Source organism: Erythranthe guttata, chromosome 1 (assembly GCF_056151865.1).
Source record: "Erythranthe guttata isolate IM_541 chromosome 1, IM_541, whole genome shotgun sequence".
Lineage (NCBI taxonomy): Eukaryota > Viridiplantae > Streptophyta > Magnoliopsida > Lamiales > Phrymaceae > Erythranthe > Erythranthe guttata.
In genome coordinates, this window is record NC_142533.1 from 12,929,659 (window position 1) to 12,949,987 (window position 20,329).

Here is a 20,329-nt window from a genome sequence, read left to right on the forward strand (position 1 = left end):
ACACCGATCAACGTTCGAGAAATCATATCCCACCGCTTTTGGATATCCATGACCAACAACTCCAACGGGCTCTATTTCCCTTGCCTCGAAAGCCAAGGTTCTAACCAAACTGGCGGATATTGACACATAGATCCGAAAGCCGATTAGTAACTTGCGGCCCGACAATTCAAGGCACCCGTCTATGGTGGCCAACAAATCGCCCCGCCCGAGGGTCGAAGCACAAGTTCGGATCACCGTTTTCAAAAACGAATGGAGCGGAAGTTGGTGATTACTCGAAATCGGTTAGCCACGGTGGAGCACAAAGTTAGCACAATTGAATTCCTTCAACGGTGGTCGGGGAAGATGCTCCAAGCTATTGTACGCCATTTAGCATGCGGTACCCCAGAGTGTGCCGAACCGGGACCGTTGCCCGCACTGATCCTTGAGCCGGTACCCGAGCTATCTGATGACGAGGAGGATGGTGATGCCCATGAGCAAGGCGGAGGTGGCGAGCAACCCGTCGATGGTCAAGACGACTAATCAGGTGTTTTTAATCCTTAAACTTCGTGCGAATCACATTGAGGGCAATGTGAATTTTAAGTTTGGGGGTGGTTAATTATTTGTTATCTTTTATGTTCGTTTTAATTGTGCTTTAGTTGATTGTTAGTTTGCATACATTATGATTTTTTTTTAGTTATCTATTTATTTATTGCTTTCCCAAAAAAAAAGGATTGTTGAGATTAAGAATGTGTTGATGTTTGGTTGGACAATTGTTACATTTTTCTTCTTCGGAAAAAAAAAGAAAAAAAAAAAGAAAAGAAAAAGAAAAGGAATAAGAAGAAGAAGAAGAGGATGAGGAGAAGTAGAAGGGGAATAAAGGACTTACAAAAAAGAAAAAAAAAAAACTCGAACCATCATTTTAAGACCAAAAGTGGAGAATTTTGAACTCTTGAACAAATCGAGTTAGGTAATAAGTCCTTCGAGGTGAAGCAATCATTCCAAAGTTAAATCTTAGCGAAAACTAAAAAAAAAAAACAGAGATGAAGTTTATGTAACAAGGCAAAACGAGAATATTGGAGGAAATAATTTACTCTTATTATCTGGATGATTAAATCAATTACAGAGGCTGTGAATAAATAGGAAGTGGAGTAGTAACCAACTCCTAAATTCACTCTAACAAATTAAAGATAAATATGCCACTAAAAATAATAATCTAACTACTTACGCATAACTTATTTTGACCTAGTAAAATAAGAAATAGGAAATTACTTCACTAAACTAATTAAAATTGAAATGCACTAATTTTCAACACTCCCCCTTAGTGCATACTTACGATTGACAACTCCAAGTGCAGCTGTAAAATATTCAAATTAGGCTTTGCTAGAACTTTTGTAAAGATATCTGCAACTTGTTCGCTTGTGGCAACTTTCTCCAACTGATTTATTGCTTCAATACGTTCTCTCGAATGTAGCGATGACGATTTTCTATATGTTTTGTTCTTCCATGAAACATTGGATTTGAAGCAAGTTTAATAGCACTTTCACTATCACATTTAATTTTCAGTGCATATTCAACTTTGCAAAACAAGTCTCCTAACAAACTCTTTAACCAAATACATTCTTGAGCTGCCATTGTTGCCGCTACATATTCCGCTTCAGTGCTTGATAGTGCGACGACCGATTGCATTTTGCTGCACCACGAGACCATTGTCGAGCCAGTGTTGAAACAGTAACCTGAAGTGGAATGACGATCATTTACATCTCCAGCCCAATCCGCATCCATAAAACCGCTTAACCGAAAAGTGTCTGACCTCGTGTACAGAAGCACCTGATCAAGAGAACCTTTTACGTAACGTAGAATCCTTTTAGCTGCATCTAAATGGGCACTTCTGGAGATTGCATAAAATGGGAAACAACTCCCACAAAATAAGAAATTTCGGGCCTCGTGATAGTTAAATAAATTAAACTACCAACGAGTTGTCGAAATTTTCTGGAATCTGTCAATAACTTCCCTTCATCTTTCCTTAATTTGAGATGTAGTTCCATTGGAGTGGCTTTTTCCTTTGACTCCCCCATACCGAAACGACGCAAGAGATTGTTTGCGTATCTTCTTTGAGAAATAAAATAACCAGAGTTTGATTCTCAACTTCCAGGCCAAGGAAATAATTTACCTCCCCTAAGTTTTTCATCTCAAATCGAATGGATAGCTCTTTTCTTAACAAAGAACTTTCGTCTTCATTATCCCCCGTAATTATCATATCGTCGACATATAATAATACCAAAAAATGCATCTTTGATGCATAATTTATAAACAAACTCGAATCAGCATCAGAAATTTTAAAACCACAAAAGACAAAGTATTGTGCAATTTTACCGTACCAGGCTCCCGGGGCTTGTTTCAGGCCGTACAACGCTTTCTTAAGTCGACATACATGGTTAGGAGAGTGTTGAGTCCTTGAGGCTGCTCCATGAATACTTCTCTATCCAACTCCCCGTAAAGAAATGCGTTCTTTACATCGAGTTGCCATAAATTCCAACCTTTAAAAGCGGCAAGAGAAAAAATTGATCGAACAGTCACCATTTTGGCCACCAGGCTGAATGTCTCTTCATAATCTAGTCCGTAGCCTTGAGAAACACCATGCGCAACTTGTCGTTCTTTGTATCTATCGATTGAGCCGTCTGATTTTCTCTTCAACCGATAAACTCATTTACAGGTTATAGGTTGACATTTTTCCGGTTTTGGAACCAATTCCCATGTTTGCTTTTTGTTTAAAGCTTCCATTTCTTCTTCCACTGCCGCTGTCCATTTGGGATGATTTTTGGCTTCGTCGTAACTTGCTGGTTCTTCTTCATCTGAAGCTCCTGTGAAGAAGCATGATGAAATACTGCAAGAATTTATTTGTACCTCATAGTCCCTGAGGTAATTTGGTTGTCTCCTCTCCCTTGTCGATATCCTTGCACTAGACTGCTCATGTTCACCAAAATTATAAGCTGAGTTTTCGTCAATTATGGGAATGATCGGTTCTTTTGCTTCTTCTTTGGGGAATGGCTGGAGCTTTCCTTGATCGATCGAAAGAACATCTTCAAATAAAACTTCTCTATCAGAATAATACGATGAAAGCTCATCGAATACAACATCTCTAGAAGTTACAAACTTTTGTGTTTCTGGATCCATACACTTCCATCCTTTTCTACATGGATCATAACCGACAAACACACACTTCTTTGTTTTTGGATCAAGCTTAGTTCGATTAGATGTAGGAATGTGAACATAACAAATACAGCCAAACAGCCTAAAATAATTCACATTAGGCTTTGAATTATAGAGAATTTCATGTGGTGATTTTTCTTTACCTGGCCAAGGAGGTAGCCGATTTATCACGTGACATGCGCACTGAATAGCTTCTGCCCAAAGCTCCCTCGGAAGACTCTTGTCGTGCAACCATGAAAGACTCGTGGAAGCAAGGTGAGCTAATTTCCTTTCGGCAAGTCCGTTTTGTTAAGGAGTGTTTGGACATGTCATCTATCTCGCAATACCATTACTATCGCAAAACTGAAAAAAATCATCTGACATATACTCGCCACCATTGTCACTGCGAAGACATTTGATTTTCGCTCCAAACTCCTTCTTGACAGCCCTCTCAAACTCAATAAATTTTGATAAAGCTTCACCCTTCTCCTTTAAAAACTTTACCCATGTATACCTTGAGAAATCATCTACTAATATCATAGCATAACGATTCCCAATATAACTTGGTGTTTTGGTCGGACCCATCAAATCCGAATGAACCAGCTCGAACATGGTTCTATGATTTGATGACTTCATGTAGGGAAGACGATGAGATTTGCCAAATTGACAACCTTGACAAACCACATTCACACGAACATTCTGTAACGTTGGCATACCATCTACCAATTTCTTTGCCAAAATTTGTTGCAACAGTTGGTAACCTAAATGACCCAATCGAGCATGCCAAATCGCTGCATTGTCGCTTTGGCTTGTTTTCTTAACATAAGCCTCTCCTGCAGACAAGACAAATAAAGAGCCTTTCTTTTTACGAGCAAGAACAACGTCCGCTGCTATATTCTTCACATTATTAAGAACCATCACATTATCAGGACCAAACAAGACGTACTTTCCCGTCTTCGTGATTTGAGAAACTGAAATCAAATTTTTCGTCAAACTTGGAACAAGATAAACGTCATCCAATCTGATGTTTTTGGCACAAGGACACTCGCCACTAAATATTTCAACAACACCTTCTTTCGCCACTGGGTAAGTTGAGTTATCGGCTGTAACAATAACTCGTTCCCCATCATGTTGATGTAGCTCAGAGAATAGCGAGTCATCACCGGTGACGTGATGAGAGTAACCTGAATCGATAATCCACTCCTCCTTCTGACAAGCGTGATTGGCGGAATCTTGATTTGATGTCGATTGTGTAGCAGCTTTATCACTTCGTTCAACTAGTTGTGTAGTAAAGCATTGCTCCCAATCTGTCCGATCAGATCCTTCATTTTCACATGCAATGTTAGCATTGGAAAGCTTCACACGACAATACTTCTTTATGTGACCAAGCTTTCCACATCTGTAATATTTCATGGGATTGTTACTATGTGAATTTTCACCACCAACTATTTCCGAAGTAAAGCGACCTTCATTCTTTTTGTTCCCAGGTGAGGTAAATTTTTTGTTGAATTTTCCTCTTGAGAAGAGAACAGCATCTAGATCGGAACTCTTCGCCATTTGTTTTGCCAAAGCCTCTTGGTTAGAAAGCAAATTTTCTAACTCTTCAACGGAGGGTTGTTTTGGCCATCCTTGTATGGAAATTATAAACGGCGTGTACTCATTCTTCAAACCGCGAATGAGGAAGCGACGAATACGTGCTTCACTGATTTTCTCATCCGGATCTAATTCTGAAATTTTAGCACAAATGCTCTTAAATTTCAGGAAATACTCCGAGATTTGCATACCTCCTTGCGTGAGCGCCGCCAATTGATTTTCCAGCAATTGTAGCCTTGTTGTATGATTCTTGGTAAAATCCTCTCAAATATTTCCCACACTTCTTTTGGAGATCTAACATCCCGAACGTGCTCAATGTACTCTTTGCCGATAGATGTCCTCAAGGCGAAGAGAGCTTTCCCGCACTTGATCTTCCACTTCCTTCGTGGCTCGACGTTTTCTTTAGTATCTGCTGGAATTTATGCATCGTCACCATCAATTAGATCCCACAGATCTTGACCTTGAAGGTAAGCCTCCATGCACATCCTCCAATACTTGTTGTTTGTTTCTACAAGTTTCTCTACACCGTACAGGGTGGTAGAACTGGATCCCCCGTTTGCCGACTCCATGTTACAAGATACGACTTCCTCTCAATTACTTCTAGCCTCCTCCAACAAGACATCTAGTTGCTTGATAGACAAGAAGGAAATAATATCAAATTGCCTCAACAAGGCTCTGAAGCCATAAAACAAAAACAAAAAATAGAGATGAAGTTTATGTAACAAGGCAAAACGAGAATATTGGAGGAAATAATTTTCTCTTATTATCTGGATGATTAAATGAATTACGTAGGCTGTGAATAAATAGTAAGTTGAGTATCAACCGAATCCTAAATTCACTCTAACAAATTAGAGATAAATCTGCCACTAAAAATAATAATCTACGCATAGCTTATTTTGACCTGGTAAAACAGAAAATAGGAAATTACTTCACTAAACTAATTAAAATTGAAATGCACTAATTTTCAACAAAAACACCTCAAGTGAAGAGAGAGCTAAAAATTTTGTCAAGTGCAACTCTTAGTGATTAGTTTTGATATAAAAGGAGAAGAGTAGCCACTTTTACCCATATTTTCTACCTTGTACCAAAAGCCCAACATTTGAAAGCCAAAAATTCTTAATGATCCCAAGAGCTCAATTATTTGATACTAAACGAGTAAAGAAATTTGGTGAGTCTTTGGAGTCGAATATTGTTATGTAAGTATAAATTTTCTCCATTTTTAATTTACAAATATGGGATACTTGAAGCGATAGCATGGTTTGTGATTTTTAGCAATGGTAAGTGAATACGTATCTTTGAATTACGAGGTTGCAAATTTTTGAAAATTGTCATGATATTTGCAAATTCTGAAAACGTGAAGTTGACCATTAATATATGTGATGCATTTGTTGAGAAAGTTGTTTTGAAAGTTGCTAGTTTTTGCTTGAGGACAAGTAAAAGTTAAAGTTTGGGGGGGTGTTGAGTGTATATTTTACACTCAATATATACCTTTTTACAAGGATTTTTGTATAATTTTATTGAGTTTATGGTACTTAATTCTTGGTTTTTTGTATTTTAGGTACAATTTGAAGATTTGGGAATTTTAAGGATGAAACGAGCGAAAAAGGGTCAAAAATGGACAAAAGAGGAAGAAAACAATTGCAAGCTGAAAAATGGCCTGGCACGGCCGTGTGAAATTAAGCTTATTTTTGGCATGGCCGTGCCAACTGCAGAACGTGGGCAAAAAGTTTCGGAATTTGACACGGCCGTGTGAGAATTGTACTTATTCTCGCGCGGCTGTGTGAGAATTGTACTTATTTCGCGCGGCCGTGTGAAAACACGCTGGAGCAATTTTTGGACTTTTAATCACACAAGGAAACCTAAATCTTCTACCAAGTTGAGACATCTATAAAAGGGCAAAGACCAAACACGAATTGGGGTATTTTTTCACATAATCTAGGAGCAAGAGAACGGAGAAACGAAGAAGAAGACTTGACGAATATTCATCATAGTTCTTCCTTTACTTTTCTTTTCGACTTTTATGAATTTTCGTATTTTTATTATGTTTTTCGTAGAGAACATAAGTACCTAAGTTTTTAATCTAGGATTTTATTAGAACCCTATGTGGTGATTCGAACCTATTTTTCTAATATTATGCAAGTTTAAATCCCATGATTATTTCTTCTAGTTGATCTTATTTAGTGCATGAACCTAGCTAATTTATGTTGCTATATGTTATTGTTAGAATTGATTGACAGATCGTTTTAATAATTCGGACAAGGATAGAAGTCTCTCTGAGTAGTTTTCACCGGATGAGTGTGTTAATTGCATGTATTATCGTAAACATGTAGATAATACCTTAGGTAGCCGTTTACGAGAGTTGTTGTTTAATGCTTTATTCATAATTGGTTTGCATAGACATATAGTGAATCGATTATAAATAATTGACTCATAATACAAGCGACAGCGGGTTATGAGTAATTGAGTATCTCGGGTTAATAGTCAGGAATTGTAATTTGCATGATAGAGGATTAATTGGGTGACATTTATCGCATAGGGGGGAGATAAAATCCTAGATCCGTTTCTATATTGATATTTTCTCATGATTATTTGCTTTCATAATTTGTTTAATTGTTTAGTTGATTAAATTTGACAACCTTGCGTAGGCTGGATAAAAATCATAATTGTTACAATTTGGTACTTAGGATTAGATAATTTGAGTATTCCCTGTGGGATCGACATCCGGCTCTCACGAGTCCACTTTTACTACTTGTTTGCGATACGTGCACTTGCGTGTTATGTATCTAGCCCAACAGGGTGGAAGAGTACGATAATAGATACCTATGACGGTATCGAAAGTCTATAAAATGAAACAATATAAGTGAAACCACATAGCTAGATTAAGAGCACACAAGATCCACACGCCTTCCATATGAACACATTCCTCGGTCCTCGAACCCGACTCCAACTTTACAAATCGTGCTCAGGATTGAAAGTACCTACAAGCATTTCAACACCCATATGAGTCTTTTGGACTCAATTAGAATTTCCGAAGAAATACCGAATACACATAGGCAAACAAGCATATATTTATGATATGTATATATACCATCTCAAATGACACATATACACAATACAAACATTTTGATTTTACCTCAATCGTCATTTCATTAGGAACTTTACCAATTTACCTTTACCTTCTTGGTTTACCTCTTAGGCCTTCGTGTTTTACCTCTTAGACCTTCCTTTCATCATTTCATAAGGAATAAGAGTAGATCCCTTACAAGGGAGTCATTCTTTTACACATACATTCATTCATTTCCAGCAACTTGATTAGATGTGTGAGAAAAACATTTTTGTTCAGATATCCTGTGAAAAATCAAGTAAAACCATAGACAATAAGAATTCATTTATTTGGAACCCGTTTCATAAGTGAAATCAAACCACACACTCTTTATCTCATTTTTTGGGTACCGGCCCCTCATACCCCGTGCTTATTCGATCTATGTTTTACAAGACTTTCCAACTTTAAAATCGTGCAAGTGAGGTTAGTACATACTTTTAATTTCATATATTCAAAGTTAGCTTACACATAAGCATATTAGTACACATATTTGCACATTTTTCACAAAGTCACATAGTTTAGTCACAAAATTACAAAATCAAGTAAGACACATAATAACTCAAGCAAAGAGCATATACCACATATTTTACACATATAGCAAAAGTAGTTCAAAGCATTCGGTTATTTTTAGTTACTATCTCCAAGTTTCATTAATTAAAGTTCAAGCTCTCTTGCTCAAGAGACTTGAAGTTTTCCTTCAAGTAGCACCAAATTTCCATTTATTTTATTTTCTTTATAGATCTTCACATGCAAGATAAGATTAAGAGTTTTTAATACTCATTCTTGTAATTACTACATGCATTAGCGATTTAAACATTTTCCTCAAAAGATTTCGAACCATCAACAATTCAATCATACGAAATTCCAATTTTATTAATCTTGATCTCAATTTTTATCGTCATATATTATCTTACTACTTATAGAGCATAAACCATGGATTGCAAGCTTCCTCGACCCGAAGGGTGTACACTTACAACATGTAGGTCGATATATATACACATAGAAACATGTACTTATATATAACACATATAGATTATAAATAAACCATGGATCAAGTACTTTCTTCGACCACGCAGGTTTACGAAAATCATGGATCGAAGTTTTCTTAGGATCACGTACGTCTAGTGTGTGTGTGTGTGTGTGTGTGTGTGTGTGTGTGTGTGTGTGTGTGTGTGTGTGTGTGTGTGTGTGTGTGTGTAACAATTAAATTATCATATTATTCCTAGTTTTTCAAAATTATTTCATTTAAAGTTTAGATTATTACATGCATGGATGATCAAAGCACAAATTTAACACAAAATTTTATTTTCTTCCTCCTTTAGTTTTCGGTAATCACAAGAATATTAATAAGAAATTAAAGAGAAGAAAAATACTATTGGTGTTGAAGCACTTGTAGCAAGAATTCGAAAATTCTCACCTAGTTTCTCTTGAGAATTTGAAGGAATTGGTGGATTGAATAACGCACTACAAGAACATTAAGGCTCTGATTGGTTCATGGTTTTAAAAATAAGTAAAATGAAAATATGAAGGTAAAGGAAATCAAGGACTTTTGAAATCCCAATTATGTTTAGTTCTGAAGAAAAATGGTGATGAAGATAATTTTGAGGAAAATCATTTTCCTTGGTTTTGTTTGGTTCTCAAGGAAAAATAACAGAGAAAAATACCAAGTAAATGAAAATAAAAATGAATTGTTATTAAAAACTAAGGCTTTGTTTGGATCATTTTTATTTCAAAATAAATTCTAACCATAAAAGAGATAATTATTTTTATTTTAAAATAAATTATAACCCAAATAAAGTGTCATGTAATGAATAAAGCAAAATGCAGACTAAGATGGACATTTTATGCGTGTAATATAGAGGAGAGAGATATATTTTTCTTTTCTTATTAATGCATTTTAATTATAAAACAAAGGGAGAGAGAGACAGATTTATCAAAAAAAAGGAGAGAGAGAAGAGAAGGGGTGAGTGAGGAGAGAGAAAGAGATGAGAGAGAAGAGGAATAGGAGAACCCATTTCTTTTGTTTTAAAACAATTTTTTTTCCACATTTTTTCATGAAATTGTTTTACCTAGTATTTTACTTATCAACCAAACAAAAAACTATTTTACATCACATTTTCACTAATTTACCTACTATTTACCTTGAACCAATCATACTCTTAATATGAATATATTAGTAATTTATTGTTACGGTGTGTATGAGAGAGAAGATGAAGAGAGAATAAAAGAAGACATAAGAGAGAGTAGGAAATACTAAGAAGGAAGGAGAGGAGAGAGAGGAGATAGAGAGGAGACAGAAGAGGAAAAGAGGGAGAGAGGAGAGAGAAGTCTCGAGAGAGAAGCGAGAGAGGAGAGGGAAAAAGCGAGAGAGGAGAGAGAAGAAAGATGAGAATTACGTGGTATTTTTATCATTTTTTTAGGAAAATCCATTTTTCTAGTTTTAGTGTAATTTTTCTTTTCCATTTTTTCCTCTTAATTGCATTACCTAGCATTTTACCTTGCAACCAAACATGAAAATCAATTTACATAATAATTTCACCTTTTTACGCACCATTTTCCTTGAATCAATCAGACCCTAAATAAATTTGAAGAAAACATTGGAAGATAAGATTAGGGAATTTTCGAAATTAGAAGAAAACATTAGGAAATTTTCGAAATTGAAAAGGAAGAAGAAAAATGAGAGTTTTCTTACACTTCTAGTTGAAGAAACTTCGTTTTTGGAAATGAGGAGAGATTTTGAGCTTCCTACACTAATAATTTCGAAAATGGAGGATAAGAAGTAAGAAGGATGTTTTCTTAAGAGCTTTAAGATATGGTGGAGAAGATAAAAATTCACTTGGGTGTTGGGTTCTATTTATAGAGTTTTGCAAGTAGTTGGGGGTTAATACTCTATTCTAATCACATAATTTAAGTCACACATAAATTACATCAAGAATGCATGTTTAATTATGCTAGCTCATAATAAATTATCCTATTAGCACATAAAAAATTGTAAACGTACCTCCTGATTATCCAGTGTCCACCTCGTGATTACAAACTAGGATTTCATATGGATTTTATGGATTGTGGGATTACAAACTAGAATTTACCAATCAAGAGAGAAATACGGTAGGAATTTTGGGATTACTTTTTGCTAGGGCTTACCGGATGGAGATACTAACAGAAAAGTTGGGAATTTGGGTTTGAGAAATTAGGGAAAGGTGTGAGATGGATTCTAGGTAGACATGGCCATGGGGCGGGTTGGGTCCGAGTCCGACTTTTAAGGGACCCGAAACCGACCTGCGGGGAGGCGGGTCTGGGTCCGGGGCGGGTCCACCCCGGTCCAGGCCGGGTCCGGGTCGACCCGGTTTTTCAATTTTTTTTTTATTTTTTTTTTATTTTTTTTACAAGAAAGAAAAAAAACTTATATGAAACTTGAGAAAACATGGGATTAACTTTAAATTCAAATTTAAAAAAATAATTGAATTTAAACACTAAAAAATTTAAGAAAAAAAATGAAACGATTAACACTTTGAGACATAAACTAAATAAAATGAAAGTTGTGGAGAGTGAATTATGGGTATTTATAAGTGAAAGTAATAATTCATAAATTTTTCAAAATTTCAAAATTCAAAATATCAAAATTTAATCTTTCTTTTAAATTAAATCGTATTTTTTTTATATTTTTCAAAATTAAATATATATGCATTTGTTATTAGTCGAGATTTTTGATATTAATAAGGGGTAATGGCAAATAGGCCCATGACAAGGGCACTTAATTAAAAGAGGGACATCCAATTTTTTTGTCTTTCAAATAAATCCAACCCATTCAAACTTATTTGCAAATAAGGAAAATCCTTTCATATATACCAAAATTACCCCCAATTCATTGAAACCCAATTCAACTCCAATTTCATGATTTACAGCCCAATTTAGCCCAATTTCATCAATTAACCAATTTTAACCCTAATTTCAATTTTGACCCCAATTTTAACCCTAATTCTTATCAATTCCACCAATTATGCTCTAACTTCTTTAATATTACACATTGACCCCGGATTTAAACAAATACATCACATTAACCCCCCAATTTTTTTTTTCATAAAATATTTTTTTTTCTGAAATGTTTTTTTTCCGGCTAGATTCCGGTGTTGACCACCGGAGACCGCCGGTCTCCGTCGTTGACTGTTTTTTTTTTTTTTATAATTTTGTTTTTTCTTAATTTTTTTTTAATTAATATTACTGTCTTGGCTGCTAAATTACTGTCTCCGGCAGTTATTTAACTGCCGGAGACAGTAATTTAGCTGTTAATTGACTTTTTTTTTCTTCAAAAATATTTTAATTAATATTACTGTATCTTGCTAAATTACTGTCTCCAGCAGTTATTTAACTGTTGGAGACAGTGATTTAACTGTTAATTGACTTTTTTATTCTTAAAAAAAATATTTTTAATTAATATTATTGTATTCGTTTGATAAATTCATGTCTCCAGCAGTTATTTAACTGTCGGAGACAGTAATTTAACTGTTAATTGACTTTTTTCATTTTTTTTCTTAAAAAAATATTTTAATTAATAGTACTGCCTTAGATGCTAAATTACTGTCTTCAACAGTTTAACTGTCTTAGACAATAATATTAATAATATTACTGTTCAGAAAAATAATATTCATAATATTACTGTTCGGAAAAATAATATTCATAATATTACTGTCAGTTAATAGTAATATTACTGTCTGAGACAGTAATTTAGTAGCTAAAACAGTAATATTAATTAAAATATTTTTTTCTTCTAAGAAAAAAAATTCAAAAAAAAAAAAAAAAAAAAGTCAACGCCGGAGACAGGCGGTCTCCAGCGGTCAACGCCGGAAATCTGGCCGGAATCTGAATATTTCAGAAAAAAAATTATTTTCGGAAAAAAAAAAGTTTTGGGGGTTAATGTGATATATTTGTTTAAATATGGGGTTAATGTGTAATATTAAGGGAGTTAGAGCATAATGGGTGGAATTGATAACAATTATATTATTGAGGGTATTTTAGACTAAAGACATGGGGATGGGCTTAATTGAGAGACTGTTTTTTTTGTGAACCAAAATGCATTTAAGTCCCACGTGATGGGTTTTTTTGCTATTCGCCCTATTAATAATAGTCAACATGACAATTAATAATTTATAGGGTAAATTACAAACACCCCCCTGAGGTATGGTCAAATTACAAAAACACCCCTCTTGTTTGGATAATTACAACCACCCCCTCAACTCCTCAAATTTAGTGGAATCTTCGAGATTATATGGAATGTTATCACTTTTGTACCCGTTTTATCTCATTCAAACTCTACATTATAAATCAAGATGATCAGAATATGTGATTTTTAACTTGTATATATCAGTTTGTGGTGCATCGGAAACTGTATTTTTACACAAAATGAGTACAAACTAGAGCACATTTCATAGAATCTAGATGATTATGTTGAATTTGGCACAATAGGGGTGGAGGTGTAAGAAAAAATCATAGTTGAGGGGGGTGGTTGTAATTATCCAAACAAGAGGGGTGTTTTTGTAATTTGACCATACCTCAGGGGGGTGTTTGTAATTTACCCTAATTTATAAAACATTAGTTATACAATTATTATAATCATTTTACAGTGTTATTTATATTTATATATTTATAGTTAGCATTATTATAACAAGTAATATATATAACATAAACAAAAGGTGTAAAATGATTATAATAAATAATGTTAAATATATTATTAATTATCATATTCATTATTATTAAATAATTTTAATTAAATTATTAACAAATATAATATAATAAAAAAATAAAAGAGATTGAAAGGACTTGGGCTTAATTCATTTAAATCTTACGATTCAATTCTAATATTTGAATAAAATGTAAATGTAAAAAAATGATTAACTAAATTATATGACTTACGATTTAATTCTTACGATTTTTACAAATTAAACCAATTATTAAAAGATAAATCACATCATAATATTTTGATTATACTCGTCATATGTAGTTTTATTTTTAAAGTAAAAAAATAACTAGGATTAGATATAATCTATTTTTGTTAAAATAAACATCATCTATATTTTTAAATAATTATCTTATGATAAAATAATCAATAATTTTGATAAGTTTTTGTCAAGAATTGAGGTTAATCAAGTTAAATTAATTGAAATGAGTTACAATCTATTTTTTTAAATAAACATCTTATTTTATTTTTCATTCGAATTTTTCACACTATCAATTTTAATAACATAAGTGAGTTCGTATTAAGTGAACGCATTTGTTTATATATTGAATTGATTCAATACTTTATATTTTTCAATAGTGGAGATTATATTGATATAGTAATTAATAATAGATGTTTTGAAGTATTGAACCGTGATTCTATATATATTTTTAAAAGTTTCTTATATTGCATTTGTTAATAATTTAATTGAAACTATTTAATAATAATTAATGTGAAAATCAATAATTTATTTAACATATTTATCATTTTTACACTAGCGTTGTATATTATATATACTTATTGTCTATATTTAATCAAATATGTTCGTTTCCCCAGTGGTTAGAGTTGCCCAATTCTTCCCAATTTACTCGAGTTTGAATCCCCCAATCTCCAATTTTTGGAGCAAAACAAAAAAACCTAAAATTCGGGTTGACCCGACGGGTCCTCACCCCCCCCCCCCCCCCCCCCCCCAACCGGGTAGACCCGTCGGATCTCGGGTCCAAAATATCTGAACCCAAAATCGACCCGTGCTTGGGCGGGTCCAGGTCCGTGGTCAACAGGGCGGGTCCGGGTCAAACCCGGCCCGTGGTTGTGTCTAATTCTAGGTATGGTCCAGCTAGACTTTGGTTGCCAAATGGTCAAACAAAAAGTGTCAAAATATGATGAAATTAAGGACTAATTTTGCGGTTGCATAATTCTAGGTGTGGTCCGGTTAGACTTTGATTGCCAAATGGTCAAACAAAAACTGTCAAAAAATGACTAATTTTGTGGTTGCAAAAGTTGAAGGACTTGTTGTTGCGAAAGTTGAAGGACGGAAATTATTTTAGTGAGAAAGTAGATAGATGAAAAATGTTAGTATCGTGACCAATGCCCATAAAATCTAGTATAAGCAGCTATAGAAAATTGACTCTTATTAAAATTTTGAAATTATTGTAGAGAACATTTATTGAGATTAGCATTTTGGAGAGAATTACAATTTTGGAGGTTATTGCAAATACCTTTCCTATGAAATCTCTTACTGAATAATCCCTGGCAAAAAAAAAATTCACCCATGTCTCCCGTATAATATATACTTCGAAGCAAACTACATTCATTGGCATTTTAGAACTCGTTTGGCTAAGCTTATTTAAAATATCTTATAAGCTTCTACATTTGAGAAGATGTTTTAGGAGCTGATAAGCTGTTAGATCTTATTTTAAAGATTATTTTGTAAGGTGTTTGGTATAGGAGAATTAGGTTTGGAGAAAAGAGAGAATGATATCTCATACGTATATTAATCATATATATAGTTACATGTAGGAAACCCTAACCTACTACACAAGGTAACCTAATATACAAGGAAACCTAATATACAAGGTAACCTAATAAATAAGAATAATAATAGGTATACGTAATATATATAATATAGATACGCTAATACACCCCCGCAGTCGAAACGGGAAAGGAGAGGACATGGATACTGGAGACAAACTCTTGGAACAGTTGAGTAGGGAGTCCTTTCGTGAAGATATCGGCAAACTGGTAGGCGGATGGGACGTGAAGGACTCGAACGTGTCCCAAAGCAACTTTTTCTCGGACAAAGTGGATATCGATCTCCACATGTTTCGTACGAGAGTGTTGAATAGGATTGCTCGATAGGTAGACGGCACTGACGTTGTCACAGTAGACAATAGTGGCTTTCGAAAGTGGGCAGAGCAACTCAGAAAGTAGGTTCCGTAACCAAGTCGTTTCGGCGACGGCATTTGCGATAGCTCGGTGTTCGGCCTCCGCACTCGATTGAGAGATAGTGACCTGTCGTTTGGAGGACCAAGAGATGAGGTTGTTGCCGAGGAAAACACAATAGCCCGATGTCGACTGACGAGTGTCAGGGCAGCCATCCCAATCGGCGTCGGAGTAAGCGATAAGGGAGAGGTCCGGATTGGGGGAGAGCTGAAGGCCGTGATCGAGAGTCCCACGAATGTAGCGAAGGATACGCTTGAGAGCAGCCATATGAGGTTCCCTCGGATCATGCACGAATAGACATATTTGTTGCACAATATAGCAGATGTCAGGACGAGTAAACGTGAGGTATTGCAGTGCACCGGCAAGGCTGCGATAAAGAGTAGGGTCAGCAACGGGGGGTCCAGTGGTCGAAGACAACTTGCTCTTTGTGTCATCCGGCGTAAGACAAGGGTTGCAGGAAGCCATGTGTGCACGCTCTAGGATCTCGTTGGCGTACTTGCGTTGAGAGAGAAATAGCCCATTCGACGAGCGAGTGACTGAGATGCCGAGAAAGTAGTGAAGATCGCCAAGATCTTTCATTGCGAACTCTTGATTAAGGGCAGCGATGATAGAGCGGAGCAATTCAGGTGTGGAGGCCGTAAGTACAATGTCATCGACATACGGCAGAAGGTAGGCGCATGAACTGTTGCGACAGTCGCGTGAACTGTTGCGACAGTACACAAAGAGTGAAGTGTCGGACTTGCATTCTCTGAACCCCATGGTAGTAATGTGAGATGCAAAACGCTTGTACCAAGCACGTGGTGCCTGCTTGAGACCGTAGAGTGCTTTGTTGAGACGACACACGTGAGTGGGGCGAGATGGATCGACGAATCCGGGAGGTTGCTCGCAGTAGACAGTTTCAGAGAGATTGCCGTGTAAGAAGGCATTTTTCACGTCAAGCTGGTGGATTGGCCATGATCGCGAGAGAGCAATACTGAGAACTGTTCGAACAGTGGATGGTTTGACAACTGGGCTGAAAGTCTCGTCAAAGTCGATGCCAGCCTGCTGGTGAAACCCACGAACAACCCACCGTGCTTTGTATCGGTCAAGGGAGCCATAAGACTTGAGTTTCTGTTTGTATATCCACTTACGAGAAATAGCATTAGTGGACGGGGGGCGGGGCACAACATTCCAAGTATTGGTTTTAATTAAAGCAGTATATTCTTCAATATAGGAGAATTAGGTTTGGAGAAAAGAGAGAATGATATCTCTTACGTATATTAATCATATATATAGTTACATGTAGGAAACCCTAACCTACTACACAAGGTAGCCTAATATACAAGGAAACCTAATATACAAGGTAACCTAATAAATAAGAATAATAATAGGTATACGTAATATATATAATATAGATACGCTAATATTTGGATATGTAGCTTATAAGTTACTTTTAGTTTTTATAAGTTGTTCAGATGTTTGGAAATAAAAGATCTGTTTATCCCTATAATAACAAAAAAGTGCATGACGTCATTATAACTGTTAAAACTTATTTGACTAAAATACTTTTGTTCCGAAAATATTATTATAATATTTACAAATTAATCTTTCAAATAAAAATATTAATATAAGATTAATATATTAATATAAAATAAAGGTTGTAAAACAAATGTAATTTTTTTTAGATAAAAGAAATATAATTTATTATTGAGATAATAAGAATATACGGTTGTTTTATATACATATTAAATGTAAAAAGAGAACAATATTTTTTACGATTTATTATGATAATTTTTATTTTAACTAAGAATTAATCTTAATTACAAGAATACATTGTTTTGATAAAATATAAATGTTATTAGTATTCATGTAATATAATAAAGTATTTGAGGGTAATTTTGTATTTTGAGTGTTTTAGTAAATAATCAAATAAGATCTTAAAGAAAAAAGTGAGGTGGAGGTATTTTTTTTTTTAAAACATCTTATAAGCTCCCTAACAGCTTATTTTTGCAAAAAAGAAGATCTTTTTTAATCTTTTTACCAAACAATTTTAAACAACTTATAAGCTCTTAAAAATTTTATAAGATATTTTCAGAAGCTTATAATAAACTTAGCCAAACAGGCTCTTAATCTTTGACTAAGGGTAAAAAGACAAACTTGTCGAGGTTTTTTTTTTTTTTTGCAATTATTAAAGCGTAGTAGTGTTTAAACAAATTTTTAATAGTTTCTCAATTTTAAACAAACAAAATAAAATATATATATATATATATATATATATATATATATATATATATATATATATATATATATATATATATATAAACAACACAGACTGTTGCAACATTTCATGCAACTGCATTAGATTAAACAACATAAATTCTCAGTGATTTTCGCAAGGAATCAAATCTCTATGCATCAAGGGTTTTTGCAAAAGCATCAGTTAATTCATTCTCCGTTGCAGCATAATCAATTGAGAGAACCCCCTTTTCGACCAAGTCACTTATGAAACAATGACAAATATCAGTAAGATTGGTTCTCGAATGCTGAATTGGATTCATAAACTTATTTTTCGCACACATATTATCACAATTCAGATTAACAAGTTTTTTATTCCCCAAACTAGCTTTGTCACGAGTACTGTTGGAACAGTTAGCACTATCATCACATGATTTTAAATAAGTAATGGCAGATACCAATTAAGATCAGACTTCTTTACCCATATTTTTTATTGAGTTTTATTCACTAAAGCAACCTTTATCTTGGGTTTTTGAGACGACACAAAAGTGTGATCAATTTTAACGGAAAGTGGTTAGCGGGCCATTATTCTTTTAACCATTTTCAAGTACTTAAAACACCTGGGTCGTATATGACCAGGAACATGACAAAACTGACAGGTAGGGACAAAAACTTTTCTTTGAGATGATTGTGTTGATGCAACTGTCGCAACAGTTTGTGAAACAGTGGATTGTTTAACAAAATTGATTTTTCTTTTTGGATCCTCTTTCTGTTTCAATGCATCATTAGATAGCTGATTACCCCATATACCTATACGACCATAGTTCGGCTGATTTTTGTTCAAAATTTCATTCAAAGTTACCCTACCAGTATTAAACTTAGAAATAGCATCTTGGGTTTGAGCAAATTTAACCTTCAACCTATTTGTTTCTCTACTAGTAGAAATAGCATTTTGTTCAAGAGTAGAAATTCTAACCTTCAACACTTTATTTTCCTCTATGATAACACGCTTATCCTTTTCAAGGCGCTTATTTACCTCAAATACTTCAAGCCACTTCCGATACTTTTTTTCATATACATCTTTGACCTCTTCGAGGGTTTGCTCTTCATCATCACTACAGCTGTCAGAGTCACCTGCAAAATTAAATGGTGAAGTCAGAGTATTGTCCTTATTTGAAGATAATTCATCATATCTGAAATCTGTCGGACAGACTGTTGCAACAGTTCCCTCGGTTCTGCTCATCGAAGTAGTATGATCTTCTTTGTTGTTCTGATCCTCATCACTGTTCTCTTTATCACTCCAAACGGTGGTGAGTAACATCCTGTTTTTCTTCAAAGTGTTCGCATACTCGGCCTGAATATGTCCAAAACCCCCACACTCTCGACATTGCATTCTCCTAGACTTTGCATCATCAGAATAACCATTATTAGAAAACTTTTTAAACTTTTTAGGGTTAATAGACTTACCTGATTGAGAGGAACTTCCTCTATTTTCAATTATTTGACGCAGGCTTTCGAGGTTATTTGACATAATTGCTAAGGATTCTTCAACACCAATGTCATACTCATGAAGTGTTTGGCCTTGTGAGATGCCTTGGGAAGCTTCAACCTAGAATGCCACATTCTTCACCTTTTTCTTTTCTCGAATATTTGCTCTAAAATTCATTTCTTGGGTTTGCAGTTTACCCATGAGTTCATCTAGCTTTAGCGTATTGATATCTCTCACTTCTTCGATTGCTGCAACTCTGTAAGCGAATCTTTCTGGTAATGAACGTAGTGCCTTTCTTACCAACTTTGTTTCCGAGTATTGTTCACCTAGTGCATATGATTCATTTGAAATATCACACAGTTTAGCGTAAAAATCAGCAATCGTCTCGTCCTCCTCCATATGAAGACTCTCAAATCTTGTGACTAACATCTGCAGCTTAGATGTTTTAACAGTTGATGTGCCTTCATACGTCACTTGTAGGATATTCCATGCCCTTTTTGCTGACTCACACGATGATATCAGTTTGAACTGATTGTCACCAACGCCATTGAAAATTGAGTTTATCGCCCTTGAGTTGTAATTGGCAAGTAATATCTCTTCATTAGTCCATGCTTCTTCTGGTTTTACCGTTTGCATACCATCCGTTCCTTTAGCCATGGGCGGGGTCCAACCAGTCACGATAGCACGCCAAGCTCGTTCATCAACGGACTTGATAAACATCTTCATCTTCGATTTCCAGTAAGAGTAATTTGATCCATCCAAGAGAGGTGCTCGTACTGTAGACGCTCCTTCACAATGAAGCATATCTGCACAAAACAAATAAAAA